This window comes from Cryptomeria japonica, unplaced genomic scaffold (assembly GCF_030272615.1).
Source record: "Cryptomeria japonica unplaced genomic scaffold, Sugi_1.0 HiC_scaffold_390, whole genome shotgun sequence".
NCBI lineage: Eukaryota > Viridiplantae > Streptophyta > Pinopsida > Cupressales > Cupressaceae > Cryptomeria > Cryptomeria japonica.
Genome location: NW_026729211.1, coordinates 72,537 through 90,686, shown reverse-complemented (window position 1 = coordinate 90,686; position 18,150 = coordinate 72,537). Strand labels below are relative to the sequence as shown.

The window sequence follows — 18,150 nt, the reverse complement described above, 5'->3', positions numbered from 1 at the left end:
AAGATGGCACCCGCGTTCCGTTTTTTTCACTATCTTTCAAAACGGAAATTTTAAAATCTCATTTTTTTCTTTTTTTTGCCTTTTCTGGAAATTAGTGAAGGCAGCGCATCAAAGGTGCGCAATGCTGGTGCGAACCCGGGAGCGCTCCGATGTGTGCTCCAAGGTGCGGCGTGCACGAAGTCCGAGCCCGGTTTGCCCCGGGTGCGCACCTCGCGTGCACCTTCGCCGGGGTGAGCACCTTGGCTGGGTTGCGCGCCCTGGTGCGTACCAAGGAGCGCTCTGAAGTGTGCTCCAAGGTGCGGCGTGCACGAAGTCGGAGCCCGGTTTGCCCCGGGTGTGCACCTCGGGTGCGCACCTCGCGTGCACCTTCGCTGCGGTGGGCACCTTGGCTGGGTTGCGCGCCTTGGTGGGCACCATGCAGTGCACGAAGTCGGAGCCCGGTTTGCCCCGGGCGCGCACCTCCGCCAGGGTGGGCACCTTGGTGCGCACAACTTGCCTGGGCTGCGCATCAGGAAGGGCTCAAGATGGCACCCGCGTTCCGTTTTTTTCACTATCTTTCAGAACGGAAATTTTAAAATATCATTTTTTTTTGCCTTTTCTGGAAATTAGTGAAGGCAGCGCATCAAAGGTGCGCAACGCTGGTGCGAACCTGGGAGCGCTCCGATGTGTGCTCCAAGGTGCGGCGTGCACGAAGTCGGAGCCCGGTTTGCCTCGGGTGCGCCCTGGTGGGCACCATGGTGCGCACCAAGGAGCGCTCCGAAGTGTGCTCCAAGGTGCGGCCTGCACGAAGTCGGAGCCCGGTTTGCCCCGGGTGTGCACCTCGGGTGGGCACCTTGGTGCGCATGCCTTGCCTGGGCTGCGCACCAGGGCGGGCTCAAGATGGCACCCGCGTTCCTTTTTTTTCACTATCTTTCAAAACGGAAATTTTAAAATCTCATTTTTTTTTGCCTTTTTCTGGAAATTAGTGAAGGCAGCGCATCAAAGGTGCGCACCTCGCTGCCCACCACGGTGCGCAACGCCGGTGGGCACCCGGGAGTGCTTCGAAGTGTGCTCCAAGGTGCTGCGTGCACGTTGTCGGAGCCCGGTTTGCCCCGGGTGCGCACCTCGCGTGCACCTTCGTCGGGGTGGGCACCTTGGCTTGGTTTGCCCCGGCTGCGCTCCGAAGCGGGGTTATTGGAGCGCCGCCTCTTTTTTTGTCGGAGCGTTTGGTGGGGTTTCTCGCATTGGCTCTTCCGAGGCCCGGTTGCCACCCTGGCGCGCACGAAGTCGGAAGTAGGGTTAATTGCCCGGGTGCGCACCTTTGCCAGGGTGGCACCTTACCTGGGCTGCGCACCAGGGCGGGCTCAAGATGGCACGCGCGTTCCGTTTTTTTCACTATCTTTCAAAACGGAAATTTTAAAATCTCCTTTTTTTTTTGCCTTTTCTGGAAATTAGTGAAGGCAGCGCATCAAAGGTGCGCACCTCGCTGCCCACCTTGGTGTGCTCTGAGGTGCGCACCCGGGAGCGCTACGAAGTGTGCTCCAAGGTGCGGCGTGCACGTTGTCGGAGCCCGGTTTGCCCCGGGTGCGCACCTCGCCTGCACCTTGGCCGGGGTGGGCACCTTGGCTGGGTTTGCCCAGGGTGCGCTCCGAAGCGGGGTTACTGGAGCGCCCCCTCTTTTTTTGTCAGAGAGTTTGGTGGGGTTTCTCGCATTGGCTCTTCCCAGGCCCGGTTGTTGGGTGCGCTCCCACCCTGGCGCGCGCGAAGTTGGAAGTTGGGTTAATTGCCCGGGCGCGCACCTTCGCCAGGGTGGGCACCTTGGTGCGCAAACCTTGGCTGGGCTGCGCACCAGGGCGGGCTCAAGATGGCACCAGCATTCCCTTTTTCTCACTATCTTTCAAAACGGAAATTTTAAAATCTCGTTTTTTTTTTGCCTTTTATGGAAATTAGTGAAGGCATCGCATCAAAGGTGCGCACCTCGCTGCCCACCTTGGTGTGCTCCGAGGTGCCCACCACGGTGCGCAACGCCGGTGCGAACCCGGGAGCGCCCCGATGTGTGCTCCAAGGTGCGGCGTGCACGAAGTCGGACCCCGGTTTGCCCCGGGTGCGCACCTCGCGTGCACCTTGGTGCGCACACCTTGGCTGGGTTGCGCGGCCTGGTGGGCACCATGGTGCGCACCAAGGAGCGCTCCGAAGTGTGCTCCAAGGTGCGGCGTGCACGAAGTCGGAGCCCGGTTTGCCCCGGGTGCGCACCTTCGCCGCGGTGGGCACCATGGCGTGCACGAAGTCGGAGCCCGGTTTGCCCCGGGTGCGCACCTCGCGTGCACCTTCGCCGGGGTGGGCACCTCGGCTGGGTTGCGCGCCCTGGTGCGCACCAAGGAGCGCTCTGAAGTGTGCTCCAAGGTGCGGCGTGCACGAAGTCGGAGCCCGGTTTGCCCCGGGTGTGCACCTCGCGTGCACCTTCGCTGCGGTGGGCACCTTGGCTGGGTTGCGCGCCTTGGTGGGCACCATGCAGTGCACGAAGTCGGAGCCCGGTTTGCCCCGGGCGCGCACCTCCGCCAGGGTGGGCACCTTGGTGCGCACAACTTGCCTGGGCTGCGCACCAGGAAGGGCTCAAGATGGCACCCGCGTTCCGTTTTTTTCACTATCTTTCAGAACGGAAATTTTAAAATATCGTTTTTTTTTGCCTTTTCTGGAAATTAGTGAAGGCAGCGCATCAAAGGTGCGCAACGCTGGTGCGAACCTGGGAGCGCTCCGATGTGTGCTCCAAGGTGCGGCGTGCACGAAGTCGGACCCCGGTTTGCCCCGGGTGCGCACCTCGCGTGCACCTTGGTGCGCACACCTTGGCTGGGTTGCGCGCCCTGGTGGGCACCATGGTGCGCACCAAGGAGCGCTCCGAAGTGTGCTCCAAGGTGCGGCGTGCACGAAGTCGGAGCCCGGTTTGCCCCGGGTGCGCACCTCGCGTGCACCTTCGCCGCGGTGGGCACCATGGCGTGCACGAAGTCGGAGCCCGGTTTGCCCCGGGTGCGCACCTCGCGTGCACCTTCGCCGGGGTGGGCACCTTAGTGTGCAGACCTTGGCTGGGTTGCGCGCCCTGGTGGGCACCATGGTGCGCACCAAGGAGCGCTCCGAAGTGTGCTCCAAGGTGCGGCCTGCACGAAGTCGGAGCCCGGTTTGCCCCGGGTGTGCACCTCGGGTGGGCACCTTGGTGCGCATGCCTTGCCTGGGCTGCGCACCAGGGCGGGCTCAAGATGGCACCCGCGTTCCTTTTTTTTCACTATCTTTCAAAACGGAAATTTTAAAATCTCATTTTTTTTTGCCTTTTTCTGGAAATTAGTGAAGGCAGCGCATCAAAGGTGCGCACCTCGCTGCCCACCACGGTGCGCAACGCCGGTGGGCACCCGGGAGTGCTTCGAAGTGTGCTCCAAGGTGCTGCGTGCACGTTGTCGGAGCCCGGTTTGCCCCGGGTGCGCACCTCGCGTGCACCTTCGTCGGGGTGGGCACCTTGGCTGGGTTTGCCCCGGCTGCGCTCCGAAGCGGGGTTATTGGAGCGCCGCCTCTTTTTTTGTCGGAGCGTTTGGTGGGGTTTCTCGCATTGGCTCTTCCGAGGCCCGGTTGCCACCCTGGCGCGCACGAAGTCGGAAGTAGGGTTAATTGCCCGGGTGCGCACCTTTGCCAGGGTGGGCACCTTACCTGGGCTGCGCACCAGGGCGGGCTCAAGATGGCACGCGCGTTCCGTTTTTTTCACTATCTTTCAAAACGGAAATTTTAAAATCTCCTTTTTTTTTTGCCTTTTCTGGAAATTAGTGAAGGCAGCGCATCAAAGGTGCGCACCTCGCTGCCCACCTTGGTGTGCTCTGAGGTGCGCACCCGGGAGCGCTACGAAGTGTGCTCCAAGGTGCGGCGTGCACGTTGTCGGAGCCCGGTTTGCCCCGGGTGCGCACCTCGCCTGCACCTTGGCCGGGGTGGGCACCTTGGCTGGGTTTGCCCAGGGTGCGCTCCGAAGCGGGGTTACTGGAGCGCCCCCTCTTTTTTTGTCAGAGCGTTTGGTGGGGTTTCTCGCATTGGCTCTTCCCAGGCCCGGTTGTTGGGTGCGCTCCCACCCTGGCGCGCGCGAAGTTGGAAGTTGGGTTAATTGCCCGGGCGCGCACCTTCGCCAGGGTGGGCACCTTGGTGCGCACACCTTGGCTGGGCTGCGCACCAGGGCGGGCTCAAGATGGCACCAGCATTCCCTTTTTCTCACTATCTTTCAAAACGGAAATTTTAAAATCTCGTTTTTTTTTTGCCTTTTATGGAAATTAGTGAAGGCATCGCATCAAAGGTGCGCACCTCGCTGCCCACCTTGGTGTGCTCCGAGGTGCCCACCACGGTGCGCAACGCCGGTGCGAACCCGGGAGCGCCCCGATGTGTGCTCCAAGGTGCGGCGTGCACGAAGTCGGACCCCGGTTTGCCCCGGGTGCGCACCTCGCGTGCACCTTGGTGCGCACACCTTGGCTGGGTTGCGCGGCCTGGTGGGCACCATGGTGCGCACCAAGGAGCGCTCCGAAGTGTGCTCCAAGGTGCGGCGTGCACGAAGTCGGAGCCCGGTTTGCCCCGGGTACGCACCTCGCGTGCACCTTCGCCGGGGTGGGCACCTCGGCTGGGTTGCGCGCCCTGGTGCGCACCAAGGAGCGCTCCGAAGTGTGCTCCAAGGTGCGGCGTGCACGAAGTCGGAGCCCGGTTTGCCCCGGGTGCGCACCTTCGCCGCGGTGCGCACCATGGCGTGCACGAAGTCGGAGCCCGGTTTGCCCCGGGTGCGCACCTCGCGTGCACCTTCGGCGGGGTTGCGCGCCCTGGTGGGCACCATGGTGCGCACCAAGGAGCGCTCCGAAGTGTGCTCCAAGGTGCGGCGTGCACGAAGTCGGAGCCCGGTTTGCCCCGGGTGCGCACCTCGCGTGCACCTTCGGCGGGGTTGCGCGCCCTGGTGGGCACCATGGTGCGCACCAAGGAGCGCTCCGAAGTGTGCTCCAAGGTGCGGCGTGCACGAAGTCGGAGCCCGGTTTGCCCCGGGTGCGCACCTCGCGTGCACCTTCGCCGCGGTGGGCACCATGGCGTGCACGAAGTCGGAGCCCGGTTTGCCCCGGGTGCGCACCTCGCGTGCACCTTCACCGGGGTGGGCACCTCGGCTGGGTTGCGCGCCCTGGTGCGCACCAAGGAGCGCTCCGAAGTGTGCTCCAAGGTGCGGCGTGCACGAAGTCGGAGCCCGGTTTGCCCCGGGTGCGCACCTCGCGTGCACCTTCGCCAGGGTGGGCACCTCGGTGCGCACACCTTCTCAATGTTTTCTTGCCTTTTCTGGAAATTGGTGAAGGCAGCGCATCAAAGGTGCGCACCTCGGTGTGCTCCGAGGTGCGAACCCGAGAGCGCTCCGAGGTGCCCACGAAGTCGAAAGTCGGGTTAATTGCATTGTTTTCCCCGGGTGCGCTCCGAGGTGCGCAACATCGGCGCGCACCAAGGAGGGCTCCGAAGTGTGCTCCAAGGTGCGCACGATGGCGTGCACCTCTGGTGCGCACGATTCGGAGCTCGGTTTGACCGGGGTGCGCACACCTTGGCTGGGTTGCGCACCTTTTGTGCGCTCCAAGGTGCGCACGAAGTCGGAGCTCGGTTTGCCCCGGGTGCGCACCTTCGCCAGGGTGCGCACCTTGATGCGCACGCCTTGGCTGGGCTGCGCACCTTGGTGGGCGCCATGGTGCGCACCTTTCGTGCGCTCCAAGGTGCGCACGAAGTCGGAGCTCGGTTTGCCCCGGGTGCGCACCTTGGTGGGCGCCATGGTGCACTCCGAGGTGCCCAAGATTGGTGCGCACCAAGGAGCGCTCCGAAGTGCGCTCCAAGGTGCGCGCGAAGTCGAAAGTTGGGTTAATTGTCCGGTTTGCCTCGGGTGCGCACCTTGCGTGCACCTTCGCCAGGGTGGGCGCCTTGGTGCGCACACCTTGGCTGGGCTGCGCACACCTTGGCACCCGCGTTTCCTTCATTTTAAATTTTTTTTTTTTACAATCTCTCAAGTGGGAAATTCTATAATCTCAACTTTTTTTGCCTTTTCAGGAAACTTTTGAATGGAGCGCATCATTGGTGCGCTCCGAAGTGTGCTCCAAAGCTCTCTCCAGCTGCGTGCACCTGCCCCGGCCGCGCACCCGGCCCCGCCCAGCTTCGCTCACCTGTCCCGGGCGTCTGGTGCGGAACCTTAGAGTAAGAAACATCACCGTGCACCTTGGCCAACGTGCGCGACTCGACCGAGCGCGCACTGGCCGAGGTGCACACCGATTTCACCTGGGTGCGCGCGCAGCACCTCGGGCGCACCGGGGTGCGCGCACAACGCCCGGGTTGCACCGTGGCCTGTGTGCTCGGGGCGCCTCGGGTGCGCGCTCGGTGTCGCCCCCGCGCGCGCGGTAGTGCGGGCAGCGCACCCCGGCCCGGCCCGGCCCCGACGAGAACGCAAACGGGCAAAAGGTTTATTCAAATAGCATTGCGACGCCCGGCGAAAAACTAAAAAAGGGTGCAACACCGGGACTTCCCGGGAGGTCACCCATCCCAGTACTACTCCGGCCCAAGCGCGCTTAACTGCGGAGTTCTGATGGGATCCGGTGCACTAACGCTGGTATGATCGCACCCGTTATGAGCTTGTCGCAGTGTGTACTTAGCAAACCGCGACCCACGTGCGAATCCACCCCGGCCACCCACCCCCGTCGAGGTGCACACCCTCCCTCGCGAAGTGCGCCCCGTTCGCCAAGTGTGAGCCCTGCCCGGGTGCGCGCACCTTGCTAGGGCGTCGGGTGTGCACCCGGCCCGGCCTACGTGCGTGCACCTGGAGGGGGCGTCGTGTGCGTGCAGTGTCCCGTCTGCAACGCGGTGCCCACACACCACCTCGGGCGCAACGACCTGCGCTCACATGTGGGCCGAGTGCACCTTGGTGCATGTTCGGGGCGCCTCGGGTGCACGCTCGATCTTGCCCCGGTGCACCAAGGCGCTCGGTTTGCCCCGGGTGCGCACTTGGTGCAAGGTGGGCACCCAAAATAGGGATCAAGCACCAAAACACAAGTTTCGGGATGCAAAATGGGACCCAAGGACCACAAATGCGTTCCAAGACCCATGATGGGTCCACGAGAACAAAAATGTGTTCCGAGACTTAATAAACAAATATTGGGTTTTAGGAGAAGAAACATGCTCTGATGCCCAAAACGAGAATCGACCCCGAAAAGGCCACAGGCCAAAAGTGGGATGCGAGACAAAAAAAAATGGGACCCGAGGACCAAAATTGGGTTCCCAGGTCGAAGACAGGGCAACCGGACAAGAAACGACCTCTAAGGCTCGAAATGAGTCCCGACGACTAAAACTTGACAAGAAGCACCCATCAGGCACCCAACTCGACACCCATGGGATGCCGACCCACCCGGGCTTCCACCTAGCACACCTTGGCACCCACCCACCCTCGCACCCAACCTCGCACCCAACTTAGCACCTTTGAACCCACATTGGCACTCACTCTGACCCTGGCACCTTGGAACCCACATTGGCACTCACCTTGACCCTGGCACCCACCTTTGCACTCACCTTGGGACCCACCCTGGCTCCCACCTCGGCACCCACCCAGACACCCACCTTGGTTCCTTGGCACCCACCTTGGATCCTTGGCACCCACCCCGACACCCACCTTGGCACGCAACTTGGCTACTTGCCACCCACCTTGGCTCCTTGACGCCCACCCCGACAACCACCCCGTGACCTACCCTGGCTAGGGTTGGTGCACACCCACCCTGGTGCCCACCTTGGCACCCACCCTATGACCCACCTTGGCACGCACCTTAGTACCCACCCCGTTACCCACCCTAGGACCCACCCCGTGACCCACCTTGGCCAGGGTGGGTGCCTTGGTGCGCACAACTTGCCTGGGCTGCACACCAGGGCGGGCTCAAGATGGCACCCGCGTTCCGTTTTTTTCACTATCTTTCAAAACGGAAATTTTAAAATCTCATTTTTTTCTTTTTTTTGCCTTTTCTGGAAATTAGTGAAGGCAGCGCATCAAAGGTGCGCAATGCTGGTGCGAACCCGGGAGCGCTCCGATGTGTGCTCCAAGGTGCGGCGTGCACGAAGTCCGAGCCCGGTTTGCCCCGGGTGCGCACCTCGCGTGCACCTTCGCCGGGGTGAGCACCTTGGCTGGGTTGCGCGCCCTGGTGCGTACCAAGGAGCGCTCTGAAGTGTGCTCCAAGGTGCGGCGTGCACGAAGTCGGAGCCCGGTTTGCCCCGGGTGTGCACCTCGGGTGCGCACCTCGCGTGCACCTTCGCTGCGGTGGGCACCTTGGCTGGGTTGCGCGCCTTGGTGGGCACCATGCAGTGCACGAAGTCGGAGCCCGGTTTGCCCCGGGCGCGCACCTCCGCCAGGGTGGGCACCTTGGTGCGCACAACTTGCCTGGGCTGCGCATCAGGAAGGGCTCAAGATGGCACCCGCGTTCCGTTTTTTTCACTATCTTTCAGAACGGAAATTTTAAAATATCGTTTTTTTTTGCCTTTTCTGGAAATTAGTGAAGGCAGCGCATCAAAGGTGCGCAACGCTGGTGCGAACCTGGGAGCGCTCCGATGTGTGCTCCAAGGTGCGGCGTGCACGAAGTCGGAGCCCGGTTTGCCTCGGGTGCGCCCTGGTGGGCACCATGGTGCGCACCAAGGAGCGCTCCGAAGTGTGCTCCAAGGTGCGGCCTGCACGAAGTCGGAGCCCGGTTTGCCCCGGGTGTGCACCTCGGGTGGGCACCTTGGTGCGCATGCCTTGCCTGGGCTGCGCACCAGGGCGGGCTCAAGATGGCACCCGCGTTCCTTTTTTTTCACTATCTTTCAAAACGGAAATTTTAAAATCTCATTTTTTTTTGCCTTTTTCTGGAAATTAGTGAAGGCAGCGCATCAAAGGTGCGCACCTCGCTGCCCACCACGGTGCGCAACGCCGGTGGGCACCCGGGAGTGCTTCGAAGTGTGCTCCAAGGTGCTGCGTGCACGTTGTCGGAGCCCGGTTTGCCCCGGGTGCGCACCTCGCGTGCACCTTCGTCGGGGTGGGCACCTTGGCTTGGTTTGCCCCGGCTGCGCTCCGAAGCGGGGTTATTGGAGCGCCGCCTCTTTTTTTGTCGGAGCGTTTGGTGGGGTTTCTCGCATTGGCTCTTCCGAGGCCCGGTTGCCACCCTGGCGCGCACGAAGTCGGAAGTAGGGTTAATTGCCCGGGTGCGCACCTTTGCCAGGGTGGCACCTTACCTGGGCTGCGCACCAGGGCGGGCTCAAGATGGCACGCGCGTTCCGTTTTTTTCACTATCTTTCAAAACGGAAATTTTAAAATCTCCTTTTTTTTTTGCCTTTTCTGGAAATTAGTGAAGGCAGCGCATCAAAGGTGCGCACCTCGCTGCCCACCTTGGTGTGCTCTGAGGTGCGCACCCGGGAGCGCTACGAAGTGTGCTCCAAGGTGCGGCGTGCACGTTGTCGGAGCCCGGTTTGCCCCGGGTGCGCACCTCGCCTGCACCTTGGCCGGGGTGGGCACCTTGGCTGGGTTTGCCCAGGGTGCGCTCCGAAGCGGGGTTACTGGAGCGCCCCCTCTTTTTTTGTCAGAGAGTTTGGTGGGGTTTCTCGCATTGGCTCTTCCCAGGCCCGGTTGTTGGGTGCGCTCCCACCCTGGCGCGCGCGAAGTTGGAAGTTGGGTTAATTGCCCGGGCGCGCACCTTCGCCAGGGTGGGCACCTTGGTGCGCAAACCTTGGCTGGGCTGCGCACCAGGGCGGGCTCAAGATGGCACCAGCATTCCCTTTTTCTCACTATCTTTCAAAACGGAAATTTTAAAATCTCGTTTTTTTTTTGCCTTTTATGGAAATTAGTGAAGGCATCGCATCAAAGGTGCGCACCTCGCTGCCCACCTTGGTGTGCTCCGAGGTGCCCACCACGGTGCGCAACGCCGGTGCGAACCCGGGAGCGCCCCGATGTGTGCTCCAAGGTGCGGCGTGCACGAAGTCGGACCCCGGTTTGCCCCGGGTGCGCACCTCGCGTGCACCTTGGTGCGCACACCTTGGCTGGGTTGCGCGGCCTGGTGGGCACCATGGTGCGCACCAAGGAGCGCTCCGAAGTGTGCTCCAAGGTGCGGCGTGCACGAAGTCGGAGCCCGGTTTGCCCCGGGTGCGCACCTTCGCCGCGGTGGGCACCATGGCGTGCACGAAGTCGGAGCCCGGTTTGCCCCGGGTGCGCACCTCGCGTGCACCTTCGCCGGGGTGGGCACCTCGGCTGGGTTGCGCGCCCTGGTGCGCACCAAGGAGCGCTCTGAAGTGTGCTCCAAGGTGCGGCGTGCACGAAGTCGGAGCCCGGTTTGCCCCGGGTGTGCACCTCGCGTGCACCTTCGCTGCGGTGGGCACCTTGGCTGGGTTGCGCGCCTTGGTGGGCACCATGCAGTGCACGAAGTCGGAGCCCGGTTTGCCCCGGGCGCGCACCTCCGCCAGGGTGGGCACCTTGGTGCGCACAACTTGCCTGGGCTGCGCACCAGGAAGGGCTCAAGATGGCACCCGCGTTCCGTTTTTTTCACTATCTTTCAGAACGGAAATTTTAAAATATCGTTTTTTTTTGCCTTTTCTGGAAATTAGTGAAGGCAGCGCATCAAAGGTGCGCAACGCTGGTGCGAACCTGGGAGCGCTCCGATGTGTGCTCCAAGGTGCGGCGTGCACGAAGTCGGACCCCGGTTTGCCCCGGGTGCGCACCTCGCGTGCACCTTGGTGCGCACACCTTGGCTGGGTTGCGCGCCCTGGTGGGCACCATGGTGCGCACCAAGGAGCGCTCCGAAGTGTGCTCCAAGGTGCGGCGTGCACGAAGTCGGAGCCCGGTTTGCCCCGGGTGCGCACCTCGCGTGCACCTTCGCCGCGGTGGGCACCATGGCGTGCACGAAGTCGGAGCCCGGTTTGCCCCGGGTGCGCACCTCGCGTGCACCTTCGCCGGGGTGGGCACCTTAGTGTGCAGACCTTGGCTGGGTTGCGCGCCCTGGTGGGCACCATGGTGCGCACCAAGGAGCGCTCCGAAGTGTGCTCCAAGGTGCGGCCTGCACGAAGTCGGAGCCCGGTTTGCCCCGGGTGTGCACCTCGGGTGGGCACCTTGGTGCGCATGCCTTGCCTGGGCTGCGCACCAGGGCGGGCTCAAGATGGCACCCGCGTTCCTTTTTTTTCACTATCTTTCAAAACGGAAATTTTAAAATCTCATTTTTTTTTGCCTTTTTCTGGAAATTAGTGAAGGCAGCGCATCAAAGGTGCGCACCTCGCTGCCCACCACGGTGCGCAACGCCGGTGGGCACCCGGGAGTGCTTCGAAGTGTGCTCCAAGGTGCTGCGTGCACGTTGTCGGAGCCCGGTTTGCCCCGGGTGCGCACCTCGCGTGCACCTTCGTCGGGGTGGGCACCTTGGCTGGGTTTGCCCCGGCTGCGCTCCGAAGCGGGGTTATTGGAGCGCCGCCTCTTTTTTTGTCGGAGCGTTTGGTGGGGTTTCTCGCATTGGCTCTTCCGAGGCCCGGTTGCCACCCTGGCGCGCACGAAGTCGGAAGTAGGGTTAATTGCCCGGGTGCGCACCTTTGCCAGGGTGGGCACCTTACCTGGGCTGCGCACCAGGGCGGGCTCAAGATGGCACGCGCGTTCCGTTTTTTTCACTATCTTTCAAAACGGAAATTTTAAAATCTCCTTTTTTTTTTGCCTTTTTTGGAAATTAGTGAAGGCAGCGCATCAAAGGTGCGCACCTCGCTGCCCACCTTGGTGTGCTCTGAGGTGCGCACCCGGGAGCGCTACGAAGTGTGCTCCAAGGTGCGGCGTGCACGTTGTCGGAGCCCGGTTTGCCCCGGGTGCGCACCTCGCCTGCACCTTGGCCGGGGTGGGCACCTTGGCTGGGTTTGCCCAGGGTGCGCTCCGAAGCGGGGTTACTGGAGCGCCCCCTCTTTTTTTGTCAGAGCGTTTGGTGGGGTTTCTCGCATTGGCTCTTCCCAGGCCCGGTTGTTGGGTGCGCTCCCACCCTGGCGCGCGCGAAGTTGGAAGTTGGGTTAATTGCCCGGGCGCGCACCTTCGCCAGGGTGGGCACCTTGGTGCGCACACCTTGGCTGGGCTGCGCACCAGGGCGGGCTCAAGATGGCACCAGCATTCCCTTTTTCTCACTATCTTTCAAAACGGAAATTTTAAAATCTCGTTTTTTTTTTGCCTTTTATGGAAATTAGTGAAGGCATCGCATCAAAGGTGCGCACCTCGCTGCCCACCTTGGTGTGCTCCGAGGTGCCCACCACGGTGCGCAACGCCGGTGCGAACCCGGGAGCGCCCCGATGTGTGCTCCAAGGTGCGGCGTGCACGAAGTCGGACCCCGGTTTGCCCCGGGTGCGCACCTCGCGTGCACCTTGGTGCGCACACCTTGGCTGGGTTGCGCGGCCTGGTGGGCACCATGGTGCGCACCAAGGAGCGCTCCGAAGTGTGCTCCAAGGTGCGGCGTGCACGAAGTCGGAGCCCGGTTTGCCCCGGGTACGCACCTCGCGTGCACCTTCGCCGGGGTGGGCACCTCGGCTGGGTTGCGCGCCCTGGTGCGCACCAAGGAGCGCTCCGAAGTGTGCTCCAAGGTGCGGCGTGCACGAAGTCGGAGCCCGGTTTGCCCCGGGTGCGCACCTTCGCCGCGGTGCGCACCATGGCGTGCACGAAGTCGGAGCCCGGTTTGCCCCGGGTGCGCACCTCGCGTGCACCTTCGGCGGGGTTGCGCGCCCTGGTGGGCACCATGGTGCGCACCAAGGAGCGCTCCGAAGTGTGCTCCAAGGTGCGGCGTGCACGAAGTCGGAGCCCGGTTTGCCCCGGGTGCGCACCTCGCGTGCACCTTCGGCGGGGTTGCGCGCCCTGGTGGGCACCATGGTGCGCACCAAGGAGCGCTCCGAAGTGTGCTCCAAGGTGCGGCGTGCACGAAGTCGGAGCCCGGTTTGCCCCGGGTGCGCACCTCGCGTGCACCTTCGCCGCGGTGGGCACCATGGCGTGCACGAAGTCGGAGCCCGGTTTGCCCCGGGTGCGCACCTCGCGTGCACCTTCGCCGGGGTGGGCACCTCGGCTGGGTTGCGCGCCCTGGTGCGCACCAAGGAGCGCTCCGAAGTGTGCTCCAAGGTGCGGCGTGCACGAAGTCGGAGCCCGGTTTGCCCCGGGTGCGCACCTCGCGTGCACCTTCGCCAGGGTGGGCACCTCGGTGCGCACACCTTCTCAATGTTTTCTTGCCTTTTCTGGAAATTGGTGAAGGCAGCGCATCAAAGGTGCGCACCTCGGTGTGCTCCGAGGTGCGAACCCGAGAGCGCTCCGAGGTGCCCACGAAGTCGAAAGTCGGGTTAATTGCATTGTTTTCCCCGGGTGCGCTCCGAGGTGCGCAACATCGGCGCGCACCAAGGAGGGCTCCGAAGTGTGCTCCAAGGTGCGCACGATGGCGTGCACCTCTGGTGCGCACGATTCGGAGCTCGGTTTGACCGGGGTGCGCACACCTTGGCTGGGTTGCGCACCTTTTGTGCGCTCCAAGGTGCGCACGAAGTCGGAGCTCGGTTTGCCCCGGGTGCGCACCTTCGCCAGGGTGCGCACCTTGATGCGCACGCCTTGGCTGGGCTGCGCACCTTGGTGGGCGCCATGGTGCGCACCTTTCGTGCGCTCCAAGGTGCGCACGAAGTCGGAGCTCGGTTTGCCCCGGGTGCGCACCTTGGTGGGCGCCATGGTGCACTCCGAGGTGCCCAAGATTGGTGCGCACCAAGGAGCGCTCCGAAGTGCGCTCCAAGGTGCGCGCGAAGTCGAAAGTTGGGTTAATTGTCCGGTTTGCCTCGGGTGCGCACCTTGCGTGCACCTTCGCCAGGGTGGGCGCCTTGGTGCGCACACCTTGGCTGGGCTGCGCACACCTTGGCACCCGCGTTTCCTTCATTTTAAATTTTTTTTTTTTACAATCTCTCAAGTGGGAAATTCTATAATCTCAACTTTTTTTGCCTTTTCAGGAAACTTTTGAATGGAGCGCATCATTGGTGCGCTCCGAAGTGTGCTCCAAAGCTCTCTCCAGCTGCGTGCACCTGCCCCGGCCGCGCACCCGGCCCCGCCCAGCTTCGCTCACCTGTCCCGGGCGTCTGGTGCGGAACCTTAGAGTAAGAAACATCACCGTGCACCTTGGCCAACGTGCGCGACTCGACCGAGCGCGCACTGGCCGAGGTGCACACCGATTTCACCTGGGTGCGCGCGCAGCACCTCGGGCGCACCGGGGTGCGCGCACAACGCCCGGGTTGCACCGTGGCCTGTGTGCTCGGGGCGCCTCGGGTGCGCGCTCGGTGTCGCCCCCGCGCGCGCGGTAGTGCGGGCAGCGCACCCCGGCCCGGCCCGGCCCCGACGAGAACGCAAACGGGCAAAAGGTTTATTCAAATAGCATTGCGACGCCCGGCGAAAAACTAAAAAAGGGTGCAACACCGGGACTTCCCGGGAGGTCACCCATCCCAGTACTACTCCGGCCCAAGCGCGCTTAACTGCGGAGTTCTGATGGGATCCGGTGCACTAACGCTGGTATGATCGCACCCGTTATGAGCTTGTCGCAGTGTGTACTTAGCAAACCGCGACCCACGTGCGAATCCACCCCGGCCACCCACCCCCGTCGAGGTGCACACCCTCCCTCGCGAAGTGCGCCCCGTTCGCCAAGTGTGAGCCCTGCCCGGGTGCGCGCACCTTGCTAGGGCGTCGGGTGTGCACCCGGCCCGGCCTACGTGCGTGCACCTGGAGGGGGCGTCGTGTGCGTGCAGTGTCCCGTCTGCAACGCGGTGCCCACACACCACCTCGGGCGCAACGACCTGCGCTCACATGTGGGCCGAGTGCACCTTGGTGCATGTTCGGGGCGCCTCGGGTGCACGCTCGATCTTGCCCCGGTGCACCAAGGCGCTCGGTTTGCCCCGGGTGCGCACTTGGTGCAAGGTGGGCACCCAAAATAGGGATCAAGCACCAAAACACAAGTTTCGGGATGCAAAATGGGACCCAAGGACCACAAATGCGTTCCAAGACCCATGATGGGTCCACGAGAACAAAAATGTGTTCCGAGACTTAATAAACAAATATTGGGTTTTAGGAGAAGAAACATGCTCTGATGCCCAAAACGAGAATCGACCCCGAAAAGGCCACAGGCCAAAAGTGGGATGCGAGACAAAAAAAAATGGGACCCGAGGACCAAAATTGGGTTCCCAGGTCGAAGACAGGGCAACCGGACAAGAAACGACCTCTAAGGCTCGAAATGAGTCCCGACGACTAAAACTTGACAAGAAGCACCCATCAGGCACCCAACTCGACACCCATGGGATGCCGACCCACCCGGGCTTCCACCTAGCACACCTTGGCACCCACCCACCCTCGCACCCAACCTCGCACCCAACTTAGCACCTTTGAACCCACATTGGCACTCACCCTGACCCTGGCACCTTGGAACCCACATTGGCACTCACCTTGACCCTGGCACCCACCTTTGCACTCACCTTGGGACCCACCCTGGCTCCCACCTCGGCACCCACCCAGACACCCACCTTGGTTCCTTGGCACCCACCTTGGATCCTTGGCACCCACCCCGACACCCACCTTGGCACGCAACTTGGCTACTTGCCACCCACCTTGGCTCCTTGACGCCCACCCCGACAACCACCCCGTGACCTACCCTGGCTAGGGTTGGTGCACACCCACCCTGGTGCCCACCTTGGCACCCACCCTATGACCCACCTTGGCACGCACCTTAGTACCCACCCCGTTACCCACCCTAGGACCCACCCCGTGACCCACCTTGGCCAGGGTGGGTGCCTTGGTGCGCACAACTTGCCTGGGCTGCACACCAGGGCGGGCTCAAGATGGCACCCGCGTTCCGTTTTTTTCACTATCTTTCAAAACGGAAATTTTAAAATCTCATTTTTTTCTTTTTTTTGCCTTTTCTGGAAATTAGTGAAGGCAGCGCATCAAAGGTGCGCAATGCTGGTGCGAACCCGGGAGCGCTCCGATGTGTGCTCCAAGGTGCGGCGTGCACGAAGTCCGAGCCCGGTTTGCCCCGGGTGCGCACCTCGCGTGCACCTTCGCCGGGGTGAGCACCTTGGCTGGGTTGCGCGCCCTGGTGCGTACCAAGGAGCGCTCTGAAGTGTGCTCCAAGGTGCGGCGTGCACGAAGTCGGAGCCCGGTTTGCCCCGGGTGTGCACCTCGGGTGCGCACCTCGCGTGCACCTTCGCTGCGGTGGGCACCTTGGCTGGGTTGCGCGCCTTGGTGGGCACCATGCAGTGCACGAAGTCGGAGCCCGGTTTGCCCCGGGCGCGCACCTCCGCCAGGGTGGGCACCTTGGTGCGCACAACTTGCCTGGGCTGCGCATCAGGAAGGGCTCAAGATGGCACCCGCGTTCCGTTTTTTTCACTATCTTTCAGAACGGAAATTTTAAAATATCGTTTTTTTTTGCCTTTTCTGGAAATTAGTGAAGGCAGCGCATCAAAGGTGCGCAACGCTGGTGCGAACCTGGGAGCGCTCCGATGTGTGCTCCAAGGTGCGGCGTGCACGAAGTCGGAGCCCGGTTTGCCTCGGGTGCGCCCTGGTGGGCACCATGGTGCGCACCAAGGAGCGCTCCGAAGTGTGCTCCAAGGTGCGGCCTGCACGAAGTCGGAGCCCGGTTTGCCCCGGGTGTGCACCTCGGGTGGGCACCTTGGTGCGCATGCCTTGCCTGGGCTGCGCACCAGGGCGGGCTCAAGATGGCACCCGCGTTCCTTTTTTTTCACTATCTTTCAAAACGGAAATTTTAAAATCTCATTTTTTTTTGCCTTTTTCTGGAAATTAGTGAAGGCAGCGCATCAAAGGTGCGCACCTCGCTGCCCACCACGGTGCGCAACGCCGGTGGGCACCCGGGAGTGCTTCGAAGTGTGCTCCAAGGTGCTGCGTGCACGTTGTCGGAGCCCGGTTTGCCCCGGGTGCGCACCTCGCGTGCACCTTCGTCGGGGTGGGCACCTTGGCTTGGTTTGCCCCGGCTGCGCTCCGAAGCGGGGTTATTGGAGCGCCGCCTCTTTTTTTGTCGGAGCGTTTGGTGGGGTTTCTCGCATTGGCTCTTCCGAGGCCCGGTTGCCACCCTGGCGCGCACGAAGTCGGAAGTAGGGTTAATTGCCCGGGTGCGCACCTTTGCCAGGGTGGCACCTTACCTGGGCTGCGCACCAGGGCGGGCTCAAGATGGCACGCGCGTTCCGTTTTTTTCACTATCTTTCAAAACGGAAATTTTAAAATCTCCTTTTTTTTTTGCCTTTTCTGGAAATTAGTGAAGGCAGCGCATCAAAGGTGCGCACCTCGCTGCCCACCTTGGTGTGCTCTGAGGTGCGCACCCGGGAGCGCTACGAAGTGTGCTCCAAGGTGCGGCGTGCACGTTGTCGGAGCCCGGTTTGCCCCGGGTGCGCACCTCGCCTGCACCTTGGCCGGGGTGGGCACCTTGGCTGGGTTTGCCCAGGGTGCGCTCCGAAGCGGGGTTACTGGAGCGCCCCCTCTTTTTTTGTCAGAGAGTTTGGTGGGGTTTCTCGCATTGGCTCTTCCCAGGCCCGGTTGTTGGGTGCGCTCCCACCCTGGCGCGCGCGAAGTTGGAAGTTGGGTTAATTGCCCGGGCGCGCACCTTCGCCAGGGTGGGCACCTTGGTGCGCAAACCTTGGCTGGGCTGCGCACCAGGGCGGGCTCAAGATGGCACCAGCATTCCCTTTTTCTCACTATCTTTCAAAACGGAAATTTTAAAATCTCGTTTTTTTTTTGCCTTTTATGGAAATTAGTGAAGGCATCGCATCAAAGGTGCGCACCTCGCTGCCCACCTTGGTGTGCTCCGAGGTGCCCACCACGGTGCGCAACGCCGGTGCGAACCCGGGAGCGCCCCGATGTGTGCTCCAAGGTGCGGCGTGCACGAAGTCGGACCCCGGTTTGCCCCGGGTGCGCACCTCGCGTGCACCTTGGTGCGCACACCTTGGCTGGGTTGCGCGGCCTGGTGGGCACCATGGTGCGCACCAAGGAGCGCTCCGAAGTGTGCTCCAAGGTGCGGCGTGCACGAAGTCGGAGCCCGGTTTGCCCCGGGTGCGCACCTTCGCCGCGGTGGGCACCATGGCGTGCACGAAGTCGGAGCCCGGTTTGCCCCGGGTGCGCACCTCGCGTGC

The 18,150-nt window shown here is 62.6% G+C and overlaps 2 non-coding genes across 2 annotated transcripts; both read right to left on the bottom strand.

The window, feature by feature from the left end:
• Window positions 1-6,505: 6,505 nt before the first annotated feature.
• LOC131871286 (5S ribosomal RNA) lies at window positions 6,506-6,624 on the bottom strand. The gene has a single exon (XR_009369544.1). It is a non-coding gene; the product is annotated as a 5S ribosomal RNA (ribosomal RNA).
• A 7,804-nt stretch (window positions 6,625-14,428) lies between these two features.
• LOC131871285 (5S ribosomal RNA) lies at window positions 14,429-14,547 on the bottom strand. Its single transcript, XR_009369543.1, has one exon. It is a non-coding gene; the product is annotated as a 5S ribosomal RNA (ribosomal RNA).
• Window positions 14,548-18,150: the final 3,603 nt, after the last annotated feature.